The sequence below is a fragment of the Passer domesticus genome, chromosome 4, assembly GCF_036417665.1.
Source record: "Passer domesticus isolate bPasDom1 chromosome 4, bPasDom1.hap1, whole genome shotgun sequence".
NCBI lineage: Eukaryota > Metazoa > Chordata > Aves > Passeriformes > Passeridae > Passer > Passer domesticus.
Window position 1 is genome coordinate 76,646,436 of NC_087477.1, and position 19,815 is coordinate 76,666,250.

The 19,815-nt window shown below is 45.5% G+C and overlaps 1 protein-coding gene across 5 annotated transcripts in view; it reads left to right on the forward strand.

The window, feature by feature from the left end:
- Positions 1-10,867: 10,867 nt before the first annotated feature.
- FAM53A (family with sequence similarity 53 member A) overlaps positions 10,868-19,815 on the forward strand; it is a 69,884-nt gene continuing 60,936 nt past the window's right edge. Inside the window, exon 1 of one of the 5 annotated variants that reach the window (XM_064418934.1) lies at positions 10,868-10,964. The gene's annotated coding sequence lies outside the window, so the exon portion shown is untranslated. The other 4 variants (XM_064418936.1, XM_064418935.1, XM_064418938.1 and 1 more) reach the window with 4 other exon arrangements.

The following is a 19,815-nucleotide window of genomic DNA, read 5'->3' on the forward strand; positions in this document are numbered from 1 at the left end:
TGGCGTTCAGGGAAAGCTGCAAAGTGCATTTTTAAATTCATCAAGTCTCCCTAACTGATACATAAACCCACGCTGGCAGGGCTCTTCAGAGAGGAAGGAAGCAAGGAAAAAAGCCAACAGGTTTACTTTAAGTTTTTACAGCCCAGTAGTTTTGTACAGCATGATAGGCAACACATAAAGGAAAGGTGTGTGGAGCCATCAGGTTAGAGAATTAAATTCTGTGCATTTTATGGCCATGATTTATAAGTTATGGCTGAGGCATTATTTATTCCCATTCACAGTTCTAAGCATTTAAAAGTTAAAGCCTATCACTGCAAAATGAGGCAGAGAAGGAGATCTGCTTTAAATGTACTCCTAATTACTGCTAGAGAGCTTTTATGAAGAACAGACCACAGCACTTCCTATTGTTTTACATTTTGTCCTGTTTTAGAGCCTCAAGACTGATGTCATAACAGGGGGAAACTTGTCATGGACACACATTAAACCCTGGACTCAAGGAGAAGACCTTTGATAACAGATATTCAGATACATAAATGGGTAATTCAATAAGGGGAGAAAATGCTGAATTAAAGACATTTTTAATGTTACTTCTATGCATGTCACAGAAATTCTACCTCTGTTCAGAGAGGCACATGCTGAACTGCAATCAAATTACTATGTCCAGCTCTGCAATTTCAATCATTTATCCCATTTATAGGGGTCTTTTTTGTCTTGAATTAGGCAAAATGTGAGCCCAACAGGAAATGAAGCAACTAAGCAAAATCAGGAAATTCACTCAAGTGGCTTAGTCAGTGGAATGTCACTGCTATCTTCAAACTAAAACTCCAAAGAGGTTGAACTGCAGTTGGATTTATTTTCAAAGTGGCTAATGTGCTTTTAATTTGTACAAGGTTGGTAAAAAGGAAAAAAATACATAGCTCTCATGAAGCTTGCCTTTAATTTTTTTCACAGAAGGCCTCGGCATACAGACATACATAATGGGTTTTAAAATGTAAAAAAAAAATCAGAACAGCTATTTTCATGACAAAGTTTGAGATGCTTATTTTAAATAAGTACCCGCTGTCTTTAGAACATTAAAAAAGAACTGAAACAGAAAAAATACACTCAAAGATGATACTTCTTCCTCAAAATACATAATTGATGATTACTCTTGGGGTGGGGAGAGAGGAATTCTTTTAGTTGTTTAAAGTGCCTCCCTGCATTTGGGATCTACAGATCTGTATGCAAAGTATTTTAAGTGATTTTTTTGGGAGGATAAATTACATTTTTTGCTTCACAGAAAGCACTCCATTGCCCTGAACCCTCAAAACAATTTATTGTTTTCAGATTACCACTATTATTTATCTACCCAAAGTACCTAGGTACTCTTGTGAAGGTGCAGGTCCCTGTTGTGCTGGGCAGTGCACCAACACAGAATAAGTGTATAATCCTTGCCAAGAGGCACACAGAAGCCAAGAGGTGTCTTTTTGTAGTTTAAAAAGAAGACAGAGGTACCATGGCTGATCTTTATTATAATCTGGTGGTCCTCATTGTGTTGATCTATTGCACTTTGAAATCAGACATTTTCTTGTGATTTTAAATAATTATTGCTGCTTACACAGCAATTGTAAGCACTGCACTTGCCTTTGATTTAAATTAAGCCATGAGATGCTTCATTAGCTTCAAGAGGAAGCCATGGAGCCTCGCCCTGTGGGTAACAGGTTTGGAGCTGGAGGGTTTCACTGCTGCTTTCTGAGCCCAATACCTGTGCCACACTCCTCCTGCTCAGTTCCCTCCTTCTGAGAGTAAGGGAGCCTTTGCTGAACTTGTAACAATTCCTGTTCAGTAGTCAAATAACAGCTATAATTAAATCTTCTTTAACCAACTGTATCAGGGAAGAGGGAGGAAAAAATAATAGATTTATACTAGATATAAGGAAGAAATTTTTATGATGAGGCTCTGAAGCTCTGGGCACAGGTCACCCAGAGGGGGATGCTCCATCCCTGGACACATTTAAGGCCAGGTGAGCTGGAGCTCTGACCAACCTGAGCAAGTTGAAGATGTCCCTGATCATTGCAGGGGGGTTGAACTAGATGGCCTTTAGGGGTCCCTTGCAAGCCAAGCCATTCTGTGCTTCTGTGATAACACACAGCCACTGTGGCATGTCATCTGTGCCTGTCTGTGCATATCTGTACACGATGTAACAGATTTAAAACCAGTTGGGCAACTTCAACTGAATTTGGTAGAGGTTTAGAGACCTTCTGGAGATTGCACAAAATTCATGGAAATACTCAACTGAATAGAAAACACCCCACAAGTATTTCTACTGAAGACAAGGCCTCTTAATCAGCTCCTGTGGTCTCAGACAACAGAGAACACAGAAAAAAAAAAAGCCAAATTTGTGAGGTTTTCTCCTATCCCAAGTGCAGAAAAAATTTCAGCCAGGACTTACATCTTAGTCCTTGAAACCTTGTCAGCCTTGAAACACATTGTCAGTCCTAGTCAGCCTTGAAACACATTCAAAAGACACCAAGTTTCATTAAAACATATTTTAAAATGTACTAGTTCAAGTATTATCTCCTCGTTTCTTCAGAAGCATCCTAGATGTCTCATAGTTCAAAACACAGAACAGTTTATGTGGGTGCTTGGAGGTGAAGAGGAAACCCCTCTTGCTACAGGACTGATGGATGTCTCTTGCTCCCTTGCACAGGGTTGATTGGGGGTCAGGAAGACATTTCCCTCCCAGTCAGGGAAGGAGGGACATGAAGATTCATTTGTCTTTTTTTATCCCTTTCCTCTACAGCCAGCTGACTGGCTGACCTCCTGAATCAGTCAGGTCATCATAAAAAGCCTCAGGTCATGGTGATCACTCTTGTTTTCTGCTTGTGAAACACAGGTTACTCTCCTGAGAATGAAAATGCTTTAGTTTAATTGAAACCTTTGGGCTTAATATATGAGTACCTTTGTTAAATGGAAAGGCCTGAGGTAAGCAGAGGTCACACTGCTGCAGTTCAGTGTCTGGGGGGCTCAAGAGGCACAACAGCCTTTGCTTTAGTGAGAGGTAGACAGAGGCACAACAGGCTGTGAAGGGCATTGAATGAAGAGATGGGGAGGTTGTGGTTGATACAACTGAAACAGAGCATAAAAACAGAGCCACCAGAGTAAGGAGGAGAAGGAGGAGGAACGTGTGGCTAAAGGACGTGGCCAGACAGCCACTGCAGCAGCAGGGAGTGGGTCTGGATGGGATGAGACTGTGTTAGTTGAGGGGAAAACTGAGAGAAAATGAAAAGTTCTGTTTGAGTCACAGCAGGCTCAATTTCTTATGTGTCAGGGACAGGATTTCTGATTTCATCTGGAGCAGAGCAGGCAGGTCTGGGAGCATGAGTAGAAACTCGGTGTTTGAACTGCTTTCTGCATGGGAAATTATCCAGAAATATAAGATGTAAGAAAACCCTTCAATTCTTGAATATCCCCCATGATTAGTATGCACAAATCTATGTGAAGAATTCATGGTTAAAATCTTGGGTACATATCACTCTGCTTGGCTGAAACAGAAGGAAAATTCATCCCTATACTCCTGTCCTGATTTGAGGATTAAAATAGTCCCTGCTTTATCTAACCACAGTCAATTTAGGAAAGAGATGAAGTGACATACAGATATTATTGGCTTGCAATCACTTTGTTCTCCAGTGAAGTTTCACATTTGAAAGATCTTTGTTTCCTGAGAAATGGTAAAAGATATTAAGGCCTGACACTGTGACACTGCCCACTGCACATCTTCCACCACTTCACAGCCAAGCTTGAGGCAGAATAAAATAAAATAATACCTATGCAGGTATAAACAATTCTAACATTAACAAAATATTTATCCAGTGTGTTTCCACAGGAAAATTAATTTGCTAATTGCTCTTTCGGATTCCTGGGTAAGTACAGCCGGAAAAGTACCAGAACAGTGGTAACTACCATCTCCTTGAAACAAAAACCAAAATTAAACAAAACAAACAAAAAACTGCCCAACAACAACAACAAAACAGAAAACAAACACAAAAACCAAAAACAACAAAAAAAAACCCCCCAAAATAATCAAAACCAACCAAAGCCAGCCCAAACTAAACAAAAAAAACCCTCCAACCTCAACTCATAAAAAATGAGAAGTAGATGAAATGGCTCACACAGAAATTCTATTCTATTCTATTCTATTAAGGATGGTGAACCATAACAAGTGTGATATCTTGTGCAGAGTGGGCTTTAAGTAACAGGGCTGATTAACCAAATTTCTTTCTTAGTTATATGCCTTCCCTAAGCCTTGTACTGGAAATCACTGGAGGAGTTTGCAGGAGCTCTGCATGCCCTGTCCTGGAGGAAAAACTGCAAACCTGAGAACTCCAGCAGCAGGATGCAGGTATCTGATGCACCTGTGCTGCCCCTGGCTTTTTCAAGGAGACACAAACTGGGGGAAAGTTCTGGGCTGAGAAAAAGCTCAGCCAAGAGATGAACAAACCATTTGGAAAAGCAGACAAGTGTTGGAAAGTGCTGTATACAGCAAAAAGAACAAGGCACTTGGAAATGTATGTAGGACTAGAAACTTGAGGAGGCAGAAGATGCTTTGGCTGAACTCGTAGGGGTTTAGAGTTCTCAGGAGTGGGGCTGTTCCTCAGGGGCTGCAGTGAAAAGCTGAACAATGCTGTATTGGCTCAGCACATGGAGCTTGCTTGGCCTTTTTTGAAAGGGTGGCTAACTCATACCCTGGAAAATGAAGTATATCCCGGCCAGTTGGCTCAATTTAAGAAACAGGCAAGTGTGTAGTTGGAGTAACAGGTAATGGAGGTGAAAAGCTGGTAGAAAAAGTCAGCTGTATGCAGGGGGCATGGGGTGGAGTCACCCATCCATGAAATCTAATAAAAACTGATCCGGTCATGATTAACTCAACATTTTCAAAATCCTTCTAGAGTTCACAAGGAACATAATATCTAGCCAGCTCGTTGTGGTATGTGAGAGACCCCCAACTCTAATATCCCTGGATGTCAGCCCTCTGCTTGTTTCAGATTTTGATGCTGAACACTGCTCTGCTTCTCAGTTCCAGTTTATTTATTTAGCATTCTTATTGCTTTATCTCATTTATAGCAAGCTTGTGAACATAATTAAGGAAAAGTACCTTCCACAATAACTCCATCTGTTTGAGCAGTCTGAGCAAGCTCTACATTAAACCCACCAACTGATACATGCAAGTAGTGGCAGAACTTCCTCCTGTGCCCAGAATCTGTGAAACCACTCAACAGAGAGAATGGAGAAGTGTGAAAAGCAGCTTTGATGGGGCTCAGCCATGCTCAAACATCCCCTCAAAACAGGAAAAACGTCACAGTGAGCTCAATAGCCAGGCACTGTCTCCTGTACCTGCTCTGTGTCAGACCCCAGAGTCATCCAGTGTCTTCTTCACCCCCTGCATGGGGACTCCCTGGGCTGGGAGATGGAATCCATATTACCCTCTGGCTCCTCAGGGGGAGTGCAAAGTGACCCTGAAAGATACAGAAAGGATACTTACAGAATGCTAAAAAGATAATAATGAAAACTCGTGACTCTTTCCAGAGCCTCGACACAGCTTGGCCCTGATTGGCCATTGAGTCAAAACAATTCCCATGAAACCAATGAAACAACCTCCTGTTGGTAAACAATCTTCAACCACATTTCAAAGCAGCAAAACACAGGAGAAGCAAATGAGATAATTATTGTTTTCCTTTTTCTCTGAGCCTTCTCAGCTTCCCAGGAGAAGAATCCTGGGCAAAAGGATTTTTCAGAAAATATGAATGTGACAGGATCTTATTGGATCTGGACTCTTTCTGACAGGCCTTCATAAATGTGTCTTTTAAAACAGAGGCCCCTTTGCCACTACATATATTTTATGGGGAAGCAGATGAATGGCCAACAGTGATTGCTGCAAGAGAAAGAGCATGATTTGGGGTAAATTTACCTGAGACTTGCTATCTGAGCTGAGACTTGCTATCCCAGCCTTGTTTTGCTTCTGTAATTCACTGCTGAAAGAACACTCTATGCAGTAAATACACTAAGTTTTGGTGTACGAATGTTGACCTAATCAGTGTCCACAGCAAAACACTTTGCAATCAGTTTGAAACAGTGTTGGAAATGCTCATCTGACCTTTACGAGCAGTTGTGCATGTTACAGAGCGTCTCAACTATTTTTGCACTTCATGACCTTACATGAAATAGCTGCTGGGCTCCTTGTCTACAAACAGTATGAAAATAATAACAAAAAAAGAACTGAGTTGCAGTCTCCTCTGCTTCCCTTCCTGATTTTAGGTGGTAATTTGCCTAGATAGGCAGCAGCTTCCTTGTGACACACACCCAGAGCATTCAGGTCTGTCTGTTGTTTTTTAGCACTCATGTCTATCTGCCATGCTCTAAGGAGGGGAAAACATTCCCTTTCTTGAATACCTGGGTCCATGACCTGGATGTGGAGACAGGAGGTTAGAGGAGCTGCTATTTCTTTATGGAACATGGGAGTCAAGATGGACCAAACTCATCCTGTAGTGAAGACTTCTATATTCTTAATGCAGCATAAAAATGCTCAGAAGGACATCCTAGAGAAGCCATGCCATCCATTGGTTCCCTAGGTGAAAACTGTCTCCTGAGGTTCATTCTGATTGCACCTATTTCAGCTTGTGCTTCATTGTAAAGACAGCTTTGTGTCTCTCTTTGGTTTGTTTTCTTCCCCTTCTCTATTTTTTTTTTATTTTTAATTTAGAAACCTGCCTACATTCGTGTCTCACTGTTTTGTTGGAAACAGATGGCCCTTCCTGAAGACACACAGTTGAGTGAACAGACACGGACCACTTTACCATGTGGTAGCATGTTTGTAATTAGATATTTAAAGTGCTAGACAATTACTATCAAACCTTGTCATGAGGGAAATTTAGGTCTGTGTTTACCAAGATCTGAATTATAAACTGGATCCCTGCCAGGGCTTTACTCTTGGGTATAAAATGAAAGAAGGCTCTGGTGGAATACTGAGTGACATTGATTAGAGCTACCACCTGCCCTGTCTCAGACATGATCACTCACTCCTCTCTCCCACTCCATCCTGTAGTTTTTGCTGACCATTGTGTGTGGTTTCCCCATCTGGTAAGTTCTGGGATCATAGGAGGTACCACTTCTGTAACATCTCTAGTTAAAGGCTCATCTTTCCACATGGTTTTGGACTACAGAGAGGTAAAAGCAGTTCCAGCCCAAAAGAAGCCAGTATAGAGAAACTGTCACTACTGGGAAAAGAGCAGATAAAGTTGGAGAGGAGAATGGAAAGTGATAAATCAGGGGAGAAATTACAGGAGAGCATTCCAGAAGAAGAGAAAGAAGTTCAGGGATTTATCTAATGCATTAGATAGCTCAACTCCTGCAAAGTTTTGCCCTAGATGGGAATATCCAGCCTGTGGAAGCTGAGAGCAGCAGCCCTGGCTGCTGGGGAAGTGCAGCTGTGCCCCCTTCACGTGCCTCCCCCATGCTGCAGCCACGGCTGGGACTGAACAGTTGCAATCAAGAAACTTCAATTGCACTGAGTTCTCTCTGGTTTTACCCTGCTTGAAACAGAAACAGCATAGGAGTCTGGAGGAAAGTATCATGGAAACAGAAATGTTTGCAAACTATGGAAATGGTCAAAGTCATAGGTAAAGGAAAACCAGTTGTACCTCAAAATCTCACACCTGAGCTGCTCTACTCCAGTGGAATACTTATAATGGTTGTGAAAGACAAACAATATCATGACTTCATTTAAAAACAAACAAACAAACAAATTGTTAATTCTAAATTTGGATAAGGATTTAGCAATGAAATGCTTCAGGGATAACTTGTTTTCAATGGGGAATTCTGTGAACAAAAACTGATTACAGGATGGAGCCAAATCCCTGCCAAGGATACAAACAGGATCATGGAAGCAGATGAACTACAATTTCCCATGCACCAGAATCCACAATTGGGCCAGGAGCAAAATGAGCACAATCACAAAGCCTTTCAAGAGCCAGGAGTGAGCAATGGGAGAAAGCTGTGTACCTGTAATCACTTGCAAGATCTTTCTGAAGAGAGGTATGTGTTGATCTTACAGAGAACGAGAACACTGATTTAAATATTCATTGTATAATCAGGGGGAGGAATCGTGGAAAACTATGTGAAAAAAGTACTGTGGGGTTGTACAGAGTGCAAAAGATGGGAGGAGAGTGAGGAAGACCAGCAGTGAAACCTGGTAGCGTTGTTTAAAATAAAATTTGGTTTAATTTATTGCTCTCTTAAGGTTCAAATTTGAAAGTAAACTAGCCAAAGTAAGCATTTCCCAGAAAGACAATTTTGGTTTGGACCCTTCATTGTGACGTTAACTTGGATATCTCTGGCAGCATTGTCCTGTAATTCGGCAAAATCTCACAGGGAAATAAGGTAAATTCAGCTGAAAAACTGGTGTGTCGAAGGAAAGGTGAGTGAAATACAACTCCATGTGCAAACACAGGAGAACAGGTTGCGGAAGGCTGAAACAACAGATGGTTGTCACAGGCACAAGAAGAGCTAGATAACAGTCACGGTGAATAAGAAATACCTGCACCGCGGTAACGTTAGGCCTGTGGGCAGCAGTAAATCAGGGTTCGGGTTCTCATGACGTTAAGGATTATGCACCCACATAACGCAGCCTCTGCCCCGACAAGCGCACGGTGTGATTGTTGTCCAAACACATCCCACTTCCCCGCTCCGGCTGACTCACGGCCGCCTGGGAGAAACTCCCATCGGAGCGGCTCTGTGGGGCCAGCGGCAGCTCTGGGGCAGCGTTGTGGGGCGGCGTTCAGCCACGCTGTGTGGCACTGTTCTGCCCCCGCTGTGAGGCGGCATTGTGCCCCCATTGTGGGGCAGTGTTCAGCCCCCGTTTTGTGGGGCGATGCGTTCAGCCCCGTTACGTGGCGGCATTGTGCCCCCGTTGTGTGGCAGCGTTGTGTCCCCGTTGTGGGGCGATGCGTTCAGCCCCCGTTTTGTGAGGCGATGCGTTCAGCCCCGTTGTGTGGCAGCGTTGTGCCCCGTTCTGGTCCGGCGTTGTGCCCCCATTCTGTGGCGGCGTTCTGCCCCGTTGTGCCCCCATTGTGTGGCGGCGTTCAGCCCCCATTTTGTGAGGCGATGCGTTCAGCCCCGTTGTGTGGCGGCGTTGTGCCCCCCGTTCTGGGGCAATGCGTTTTGCCCCGTTGTGTGGCGGCGTTGTGCCCTCAGTGTGGGGCGATGCGTTCAGCCCCGTTGTGAGGCGGCGTTCAGCCCCCGTTCCGGGGCAGCGTTCAGTCCCGCTGTGAGGCGGCGTTGTGCCCCCCATTCTGTGGCGGCGTTCAGCCCCTGTTTTGTGAGGCGATGCGTTCAGCCCCGTTATGTGGCGGCATTGTGCCCCCGTTGTGTGGCAGCGTTGTGTCCCTGTTCTGGGGCGATGCGTTCAGCCCCCGTTTTGTGAGGCGATGCGTTCAACCCGTGTTCTGTGGTGGCATTCAGCCGCTGTTGTGTGGCGGCGTTGTGCCCCCGTTGTGGGGCGATGCGTTCAGCCCCCGTTTTGTGAGGCGATGCGTGCAGCCCCGTAGTGTGGCGGCGTTGTGCCCCGGTGTGTGGCGGCGTTGTGTCCCCGGTGTGTGGCGGCGTTCTGCCCCGGTGTGGGGCGGCGTTGTGCCCCGGTGTGTGGCGGCGTTGTGTCCCCGGTGTGTGGCGGCGTTGTGCCCCGGTGTGTGGCGGCGTTGTGCCCCGGTGTGTGGCGGCGTTGTGTCCCCGGTGTGTGGCGGCGTTGTATCCCCGGTGTGTGGCGGCGTTGTGCCCCGGTGTGTGGCGGTGTTCAGCCCCGGTGTGTGGCGGTGTTCAGCCCCGGTGTGTGGCGGCGTTGTGTCCCCGGTGTGTGGCGGTGTTCTGCCCCGGTGTGTGGCGGTGTTCAGCCCCGGTGTGTGGCGGTGTTCAGCCCCGGTGTGTGGCGGCGTTGTGTCCCCGGTGTGTGGCGGTGTTCTGCCCCGGTGTGTGGCGGCGTTGTGCCCCGGTGTGTGGCGATGCGGAATTCCCGGCAGTGCGGGCGGGAGCAGGGAGCGGGCAAGCAGAGGGCAGTGTGGGCACACGGACACAGCGCCGGCAGCGCCGGCCCCGGGCACAGCGGGAGCGGCTCGCCCGGGGGCTCCGCGGAGCCCGCCGCACCTCGGCCTGCTTGTGACAGGCAAACACATTGTCATGGCTTCACTCTTATTAAAAAAAATAAAGTAATTCTAAGTTTGGACGGGATCTAGCAATGAAATGCTTCAGGGCACGAGTTGTTTTCAATGGGGAATTCTGCGAACAAAAAAGGATGCAGCCGAATCGCTGCCAAGGATACAGACAAGGACCGTGGAAGCAGATGGGATACAACTGTCCATGCACCAGAACCCATAGCTGGGCCAGGAGCAACGGGAGCACGGGCAGAAAGGGTGCCAAGAGCCACAAGGAGGCGGAAGAGCAACCGGAAGAGGAGGAAGAGGAAAAGGAGGAAGAAGAGGAAGAAGCCGAGAAGGAAGAAGAGGAAAAGGAGGAGGAGGAGGAGGGTGCGCATCCCCCTTGCGGCTCCATCCGGGCACGCGATGACGTCATCACCCCCGCGCGCGAAGCGCGTCTCCCCTTCCACGCGCCCCCGCACGCGCGCTGCCCAGCCAATGACAGCGGCGCGCCACCGCAAGGCCTCCTGGGGGCTGTAGTCCAGCGCGCGTCCCCCACCCCACCCGGCACCACAGCTGCGCGTCCCTGCCGCGACCGGGGCAGCGCCCGCCCCCCGCCCCTTTGTGGGCGTGGCTGACCGCCCTACCGGCCAATGGCAGAGCGGGTCAAGGTTCGGCGGGCGGGCGGTGCGGCCAATGGGCGCGGGCGGGCGGTGGAGGGGGCGTGGCCGGCGGTGTTTTGTTCGGTTGCCATTGAGCAGCCCGGTCCATACGCACGGGGGAGGCGGCGCGGCCGCTCAGGTACCGGCGGCTGCCGTGGTGGGGGGGAGCGGGGCGGCGGGGGGGCAACGAGCGCGGCCGGCAGGTAACAACAGTCGTGCGGGTAACAGGTAACAGCCGTGTAGGCAACAGCCGGCTAGGTAATAACAGCCCTGCAGGCAGCAGCCGGCCAGGCAGCAGCCCCGCTGTCGGCCCGCAGGCAGTGCGGGGCAGAGGGGAGGCGGCCCGGCCATCCTCGGAGCCCTTGGCGGTGCCTACGAGGCCGAGCGCACCGCGCAGCCCCGGGCGGGCGGGGCAGCGAGCGCGGCCCGGGGGAACCCTGCGGGGCGGGGGTGTCACCCCGAGGCTGCGCTCCCCCGCAGCGGCACCTCCTGCCGCCGCAGGGCTGCGGGCTGCTCATCGCTCCGGCTGCCCCGACAGATCGCTGAAGCGGTGCGCACAGCGTTCTGCTGTGGCTGCCCGTGCTCGGCCCGGGCCGCGCTCCCCCCGCGCCGCTGCTGTGCGGCCGGCCCGCCGCAGGCAGCCAGCCCGTGCCCCCGGGGAAGGCACCGCCGTGCCCGGGCGCTGCCGGGCGGGATCCGGGCCGGCTCCGCCGCGCTGCCGCCGCTCCCCGGGGCCCGGCCCGGCCCGGCCGTGGGGGGAAGCGAAGCGAAGGTGCCCGGCCGCGGCGGGGCTCGGACATTCCTTTGTGCCGCTGCCCTGGAAACACATGTCTGCAGGCACGTACCCCGGCGATTTTGAGGCGATTCCCCCCTGTCTGGCCCAAGGATAGAGTTACCTCTGTGGAGGTGCCTGTTTTTCCACAATAGCTGCCTGCCATAATGATTCCAGCGTGGAAACAGTGGCTATTTTCTTCCTTCCCCTTCCCCTCAGCAATAGGAAAGTTGGTTTTAGTTTATGGCCCTGAAGTGTAAGGACCAGTTGGGCTCAGTGGGCGAGTGAATGGGCTCTTTGTGTTATCCCAGCTTTTCTAAGGGCAGTAACATGGCTTTGTTCTGGTTATTTGGCTTATTAAACGTCTTCTGGCCTGCTGGAAGGCTGGATAGAAACGTGTGGTTGAATTTCTGGGTGCTCTTTGAGGTCGCTTTAGATCCTGTGAGATAGAGCAGGGACCCGCTGTGGAGCCCTCTCAGGACTGATGTTCAGGGATCTGAACTCTTGGGATGGGATTGGAAAGTTCAGGCGTTTTCCCCTTTAGGGAAGGACATCCCATCCCAGCATTCAGAATTTTTGCAGCAGCACCCCAGCTTTGGGGTTGCGGGGTTGAGAGGGGCTGGGTGATTCTGTCCCTGGCTTTCCCCAAGTCCTCTGCCTGGGCATGGGGTGAGCCAGCTGGTCAAATCCATTTTCTGGTTTGCTGTGCTACCTTAAAATTAGCTCCTGAGAACAGTTATTAGAGCCTTTACTGTTGCATTGCCTCCTTTTCATTTGCCTGAGTGATAGCAAATATTTTTGTCAGAGAAATTTGCCATTTTTGGCAGGAACCAGTAAGTTTGTATCTCTTGTGGCAAGCTGAAATGTTTCTGGGCGGGTTTTAATTGTGAATGGTGTGCTTGCTTATGAAATGTGCAGCACAATGTTTGCTGAATAGCAAAAACTTTCCTGATGAAGCGTGTTACTTGATCTGGTTTTATTGGAGGCGCAGGGTACTCTTTCAGGCCCAAAGAGTTTGTGTCCTTCCTGAGCTTCCAAAAATGTCTGGAAGAATTGCTCTCAGAGGCAGGAGACTAAAACATACATTTTAAGTGCCTCTGCATAAGCTGGTGGAACTCTGAACTAGAAAATGGGTTCACTACTTACTCATTTTGAATTTCCTTGAAATAGTGTTCATGTTAACATGTCTGCTATTTTTAATGAGCCCTATTTTTTTGCATCACTAGCAAGATGCTGCTCTTCATCATATGGAAGTAAATGTTGCTTGTCAGACACAAACTCCAAATAGTGATCTGCAAGATCAGCCCTCTAAAGATATGATATCTTTTTGGGATGTTCCTGTGGTAATCTGGCAGTCCTCTAGCGGCCTTTACCTGCCAGTGCCTAGCCCATAGTTATTGTCTCTCTAACTGGGAAATTAAAGTTGATTAAATAATTGTAAAGGGTTATTTTAAGTTCAGGATGGTTAAACTTCCCTACTTCCTTTCAAAAAGCTGTTATTCTGCAGGGTACTATGATTCAGAAGAATGAGGAGGCTGAAAGAAGAAATATTTATATTTGCAGCCATTGTGTTAAGCTTTGGAAGTTTAGTAGAGGTGTAAAACTGTATTTATGAAAATATGGTGGGCAGATAAACTGAAAGCCTGACTGTATTGAGAAGACTGCAATTTACTGCATGGATTGCTTTATTTAAAACAAAACCTTGAAGGATTTATTCTTTCCTTTAGGAATTCCTTGAGAGTCTGGTAGCCATTACTGTGGCTCCCTTTTTTTTTAGTTCCTTCTTTTCCCTTCTCTGTGCTTTCCCCCCCTTCCTCTGTTGCCTCCCCCCAATCTACATTCCTTTGTGTTAGCAGTGATGATGGCAGTTCTAGTCACCTCCTGTGGTTTGATAGATTATTCCCTTTAGAATCATGGTGCACTTAAAACTTTCCAAACACAATTCTTTCCTTGCTCCTCCACTTTTTTGATGCTGGCTTTGAGTTTTGTTCTAAAAATTTGTCCTCTGCGGTTCTGCTTTGAGTTGTCTTAAAAACTAGTAAGAAGTCTCCTTAAGCCTTTAGTGGAAAATATTAGTATTTTTGTTATGATTTACATTTCTTTTTGTGTATGTTGATGGTCATAATATAAACAGAAATTTTGTGTTGTGGCAACAGGGAACTTCTCCCTCCCCTGCAAGCTCACAAGTTCTGTGCTTTCTTTTTAGACAAAACTTTGCTTGCTTTAAAATGTAATTTTAATTTTTGCTAAATAAACTTCTTGGACATTTTTATTACTACATTTTTGAGATCTGGTAGTTACCAGATGTTGCAAGTACTCTATTTTTAACTGTGAGAGATTTCTGTCCATTGTGGAATTATCTCCAACTTTTACTTCAGATTTTTTAAGTAACATAACCTTGTGGGGGGGATGAAACTACTCCCAAAAACCTGTGGAGGGCTTTATGAGCGCTCCTGAAGAAAGGGTTCATCAGCACAAAGAAGCCCTGTTCAATTCTGGAAATGCAGGTACTTGAAGTCAGTGCAGTGTCTGATACTTCCTTGGTAGGTAAATTTTAATCTCTTTACTTTGCACACCTGTGAGGGAGCCCCTTGCATGGACAATCTGCTTTTTGGTTGTCCTAAAGTTTGTGTCCCTTAAGGAGATCTTAGCACTGAAGTACTGCTACATCATCACTACAGTGATGAGTCTTTAAAAAAAAATAACCACCTTCACTTTGTTGGTTTCTTTTAATTGTGAACACTCTGTTAGGGGAATTGAGACAGTCAGATTTTTCAGAAAATAGTTTTTATTTAAGGATTTTCTTCTCACTCAAGAGGAGGCCTGTAAAAAAAAAAGGGGAGGGGTGTGGCATATTTTTAACTCCTTTCTAGGCTGCTCTACATTTTTTTTGTGATGATCCAGCTGGATATTTTGGTACTGTTAAGTATAGAGAAACCTGAAATGAAGGTAACTGTCAACTTTTAACATGGTCTTTCTACATTTGGTGTTGTTTTGTCTTTTTTTGTTGTTTTGGAGAATAATAGCAAGCTGGCAAGAAGCTGCTCAGCTAACTGCTAATGCTTTGCAGTGGGTGTAAATAACTTCTGAAGGCCATGTTGCTGCTAATTTTTAGGTTGAGGGGAGGAAGTAGGCAGGGTTGTTACTAAATACATTATCTGGGTTATGCCTCTCAGTTTACTGACAGCACTTTTTTTAAGCAAGCAGTTGAATATTATCCTTTAAGGTAATAGGAAATGTTTCAATTAGGATATTTACTGAGTTATGAAAACAAAACTAATATAATTGGCTTTCTTCTGTTTGAACTTGAGTGTATTCTGGTAAAATGCAGCTGCTGTGTTTTGCAGGTTGGGTGTTAACAGTAAGATCAAGGGTTCTGATCAGCTGATGTTCACATCATAGCTCTGAACCTGAAATGACAACATTGTTTTGAGTTCCCGTGAGAATTGAACTGTAGGAAAGCACTGGGGAGAGTTGTCAGTGATGTATCAGGCCCAGAATTTGGGACATCCAGTGCCAGTGATGGCATCTGCCCTTCAGTGTGTGGGGGTCTGTCTGTGCAGACAGAGCCAAGGGTGTGAAATCAAACTGGAGCTTTTTATTTGGCCTGGAGCTTTCATCACAAGTGTCATTTGCAAAGCTGACTCTGTGTACCAAGACCTACACATCATTGTGGGGAGGGCATTTGAGCTGCAGGAAAGCTGCTCCTGCATTTGCTGAGCCTCAGAATTGGAGCACCCAGCTGGTACAGGAAATAGTTGAAGAAATAACTGCAGCATCACTGTCTGTACCTTTACTTTTGTGCTTTAGCCTGAGATCTGTGATGCTGGAAGGCAGGATCTGAATTCAATTTTTTTAAAGGAATACCTGTTTCTTCTTAAGACCTTATCCAGCCACCCTTGTCAACCAACTTGCTGTTTGTTAATTCACTCCAGTTTTCTTGGGTTATGAAAGATCACATTTTTAACTTGCCCAGTTCTTCATTAAAGTGAAGCTATTAAAAATTAAGGAAAATGTGTGCTGTCCTAGTAAGACCTCATATAACAGGACTGTGGCTTTTCTTCTACTGTCACCTCCCCTTTAGCCATTAATAGGAATAATAGAAACTTCTGTTGGTGTTATATTAACTTTAGGTCCCTCATTTGCATCTCAAATAACATTGTGAACAGCATTAATGCCTTTGAGGGGTTTGGGAGATTTTTTAATTTGTAGGGTAAATGTATTTTTTAACCTAATTGGGCAGTTCAGATTATTATTGTAGAGTGTTTAATTTTTGCTCTGCACAGCTTGTGTTGATGTCAGTGGCTCTAAATCATTCCTTCAGTGCTCTGCACATGTGTTATGTTTCACCTTCTTAATTGTGGCTTTAGATTTGTCTTGGTTAAGTATTCCTCTATCTCATACACTTACTACTGGATACCCTGATATTTTTGTTCCTTATTCTACCCTCAAAAGTTTATTTAGAATGAAAAATCTTCTTTTAAAGGTTCTTTTTCCTTTAACTCCCCCTGCTTTCCCAAATGCACTTCTGTTTTCCTTTAAGGTTTCTGTTGATCTGACCTCCTTTGGTTTTAGAGGGATAAAAGTTTATCCTGTTTAAGGAAGGGAGCAAGTGACAAAAGCTGTGTGTCAAACCCTGTGGCATTATCAGCTGCCACTTTCCAAAAGTAGTACACAGAATATGGAAGAGGCTAAAGTTTGGAGCCTCAGGTGTGGTGTAGGTTATGAAACAGAATTGTAGGAACAGAGCTGGGACAGCATGATGGGTCTGGGGTTCTGCCTTCTGCAGCTCAGCATTTCTTAGTCAATATGCAAATGGCCATTGAGGTTGCAGGTGGTTTTTGTACCACGTTATGTTTTCATAATGTAGGAAACTTCTGATCTGCGGACTGCTGGAGGGTGTGATTTATTGATTTTTTTTTTAAAGTGCTGGTCTCCAGTTAGATACCTCAGACCAATTAGTATGTTTGTACAATGTTTTTGATGAACTGACAGTTAAAATTACAATCCTAGTTCTTTTAAAAAAGGAACTTTGCCCAATTATCCCTGTGTGATAGTAGTGGCAAATGATTCATTGCTATCAGTTAGACTGGAGGGTGCTGGTGTGTGAGCATGCCTCCAGAGTGGTCCTGGTGTAATTTGACGCAGTATTTAGTAAATGGGAGGACAGAGGGGTAATGAGAACAGCATTCAAGAACTATTTACATGAACTGACTGAAGTACAGCATGTATTTCTTATAGTGGGAAGGGGGAAAGGAACAAGTACCCAGCACTTCATGTTTTCATTTCTTAAAAATGAAACATGAAATGAAACAACAGAGTTGAACCTTGTGAATTTGAGACGTGTGAGTAACTTGCAGGCTAAACTGAAGTGCTGCTGCCTGTTGTAAGAGGCTCCCAAAGGTTAAGAGACAACAGGGGTGTTGCTGGTTTGGAGATTGTGCTGGCACTGGAATGTGAGCCAGCATGTTCCAGTGCCAGCCTGGTACTTGGCCTGTTCCCTTCTCAGGATGCACAGTAGTCTGCTTGAGCTTGGCTGCATATGTGCCTGCTGACTTCATCCTTTTCTTCCATTAGCACCCCATCCTGACCAGACTTTTCTGATTCAATATTTGGATAAGAAATTGCTGAACTGTGGGAGGGTAAGGTGGACTGCTGCTGCTCTTCTGTTTTCATGCATGACAAATCAGAAGAATGTCCTTTAATAAAACAGAGAAGTACCTGGATAAATACTTGTAGTACCAAACTATTACAGAGGATGCAAATGTCTTGTTTTATGGTTTTTAGGTGGCCTGTTTGTGCTTGAGCTCTTAAGAGTTAATTCTTCTGCGCTTTAGTGACTTCGGATTTTGCAGTTTAAATGTGAATTCTGGCTGCTGTAACTAATGCTCTTTGCTTCAACTCCCCATCTGTAAAATGCTGCATATCTTAATTTTTGTTTTAGAATATTTGGCTGCTGCATGCAGCATTTTCCATCCTCAGGAAGTCCTAAGCCAGCCTGAGGCAGTGGGTGTGAAAGGTGCATGCACATGTTTGTGTGACAGTGCCTTGACACCACGTCAGTGAAAGCCATTACATCACCCTGCTGGCTTGTTAGAAGGCAAAGCACGCCTGTCTTTCTGAAGTAATAAGCTTCTGGCATCTCTTGGTCACAAGAAAGATGCAGCAGGATACTGCAATATTGCTGAAACTTGCATGCTGCCATAGGAGGGGATTTATTTCTGTGTGGAGAAAGTGTGGGGCAGGTGTGACTTTCTTTGGTAATAATATCATAAACTGATTGTGCAAATCCTGGAATTTTAATTTGAAAAATCAGAAAGGTAACTTCTAGTTCATTGAAACTCAGAAAACGTTATGGGAGGATAAGCAAAAATGTTACAGGGGCTTGAAACTGAGTTTGTCATTTAAAAAAAAGTAGGGCTGTGAAAGGTGTAGGCTGGTAGTGAGTCTCCTGCCCCATACTGGTATTGCACATCTAATGTGATTCATAACAAAAGCCTGAGCAGCTCTTCTTTCTCCTTAGCCCAGTGCTTTGCTGTCCTCAGTATTAAAACTTGTTCTGAATGTGAAACTGGACATCTTTCTTACTGCAGGTCAAGCTTATTGCCCAATTCCCTGGATATAAGGGACAGTTATTCCTTCCCCTGTAGTAAGTCATCTTCAAAAAATATTTGAACTGTTCTTTGCCATGTTCCTGTTTCCTTGTGTCTTGCCCTCTCCACCCTTGTGATACTTTTGTCCCAAATAAAACAAGTGTATTCAGGTCTTCCTGAGAGGTCATGTTTTTTTCAGCTCTGATCATCCCTATTGTTCTTTCAAGTTAGTTCACATTGGGCTTCAAATGTGGTGCTCACAACCCAAGTCTGTACTGCAGCTGGGACTTTCTGTGCTGAGTGGAGTGAAAAAAAGGCTCCCCCGGAGCTGATATTCCTGTTTATGCATCCCCACTCACTGGACTTTCTGCCACCACCTTAACACTCATTTCAAGGTCAGCCTGTTGATCCCACCCAGCTCACAGCTTTCTTCTGGAGAACTTGCCTTCCTGTTTGTTCATTTAATCCTGCCTGAGCGTGCCTTTCAGAACTCACTTGTATCCTATTATTACTTGCAGAACAATTTTCAAACTTGTCAGAGTTAAGCAGGATTTTAAGGCTGTCTTGCAGTCCTTCCTGCTGTTCTCCTATATAACAAGGCTCCTGTGCCAGCAGCAGATCACAGGAAGCACAGAAATGGAACTGAGCTGGGTTCCTGCTCTGGGTTCTCCCACGCACCACTGGCAGCTGCTCTCTGGCTGTGACTGTCCCCCAAGGACTGCCTTTGCTTACCTCCCAGCAGCACAAGGCTGGAAAATTTAGGTGTTTGAGCTCACAGGTTCCTCCCTGTCCCTAAACTCTGGTGTCCCAGTGAAGCAGGTGGGTGCTGCACAGCTGTAGTGCTCACAAAATGTTTCCACTCTTCCCAGAGGTTCTACTTAATATGGGGGAATAAAGACACATTGCATGAATTTTGACCTTTTTCTTAATGCAGGCATAGAATAAAGGCAGGCCTAACCTCAAACTGATGTCCAAACCCTTGCTTGTTTGTTTTGTTTTAAGAAAGCCCCAACCATGTCCTGTTTCTGTCTGTATGTAAATACATCACATAACAGTCTAAATCTGGTACCTTGCAAATAATTCCGGGTGTTACAGAGTGACTGAAGTCATCTGTAGTTAGAGTTCTGTGAAGCTGTCCTTTCTTGAGATGAAATTGCTCTTTCATTGCAAGCTGTGTGTCAAAGGATAAGCTCCACTACTTGGAACAGCTTTTCTTTAGAGTATTTTTCTTGGATTTGTATTTGTAAGTATTTTTTGACGTCTCTATAGGTGCAATTTTCTCTGTTTGAAATCTTAGTTCTCATATTATCTCCCCTGTCAAACTTGATGCACATAATAAATCTTGTGCTGCATAGAAATGGATTTTTCTGAGCCCTGTCTCTGTTGGGGTTGTTTGACACAGTTCTATAAGTGCTATTTATTGTTTTTTTTTTCTCCAGCACCTCCTTCTCTAAACTTTGTTTACATCTTTGCTTTCAGTAATTCCCTTAGACTTGCTCTTATCATTGCCTTATTTATAGTCTCTGCATGTGTAGCAGTTTATTCTCATCACATGTGTATTTGAGTGTAGTTAGAAGTTTTATTGTGCCTGGCTACAGGCTGGAATAATGAATCTTCCAACTGTT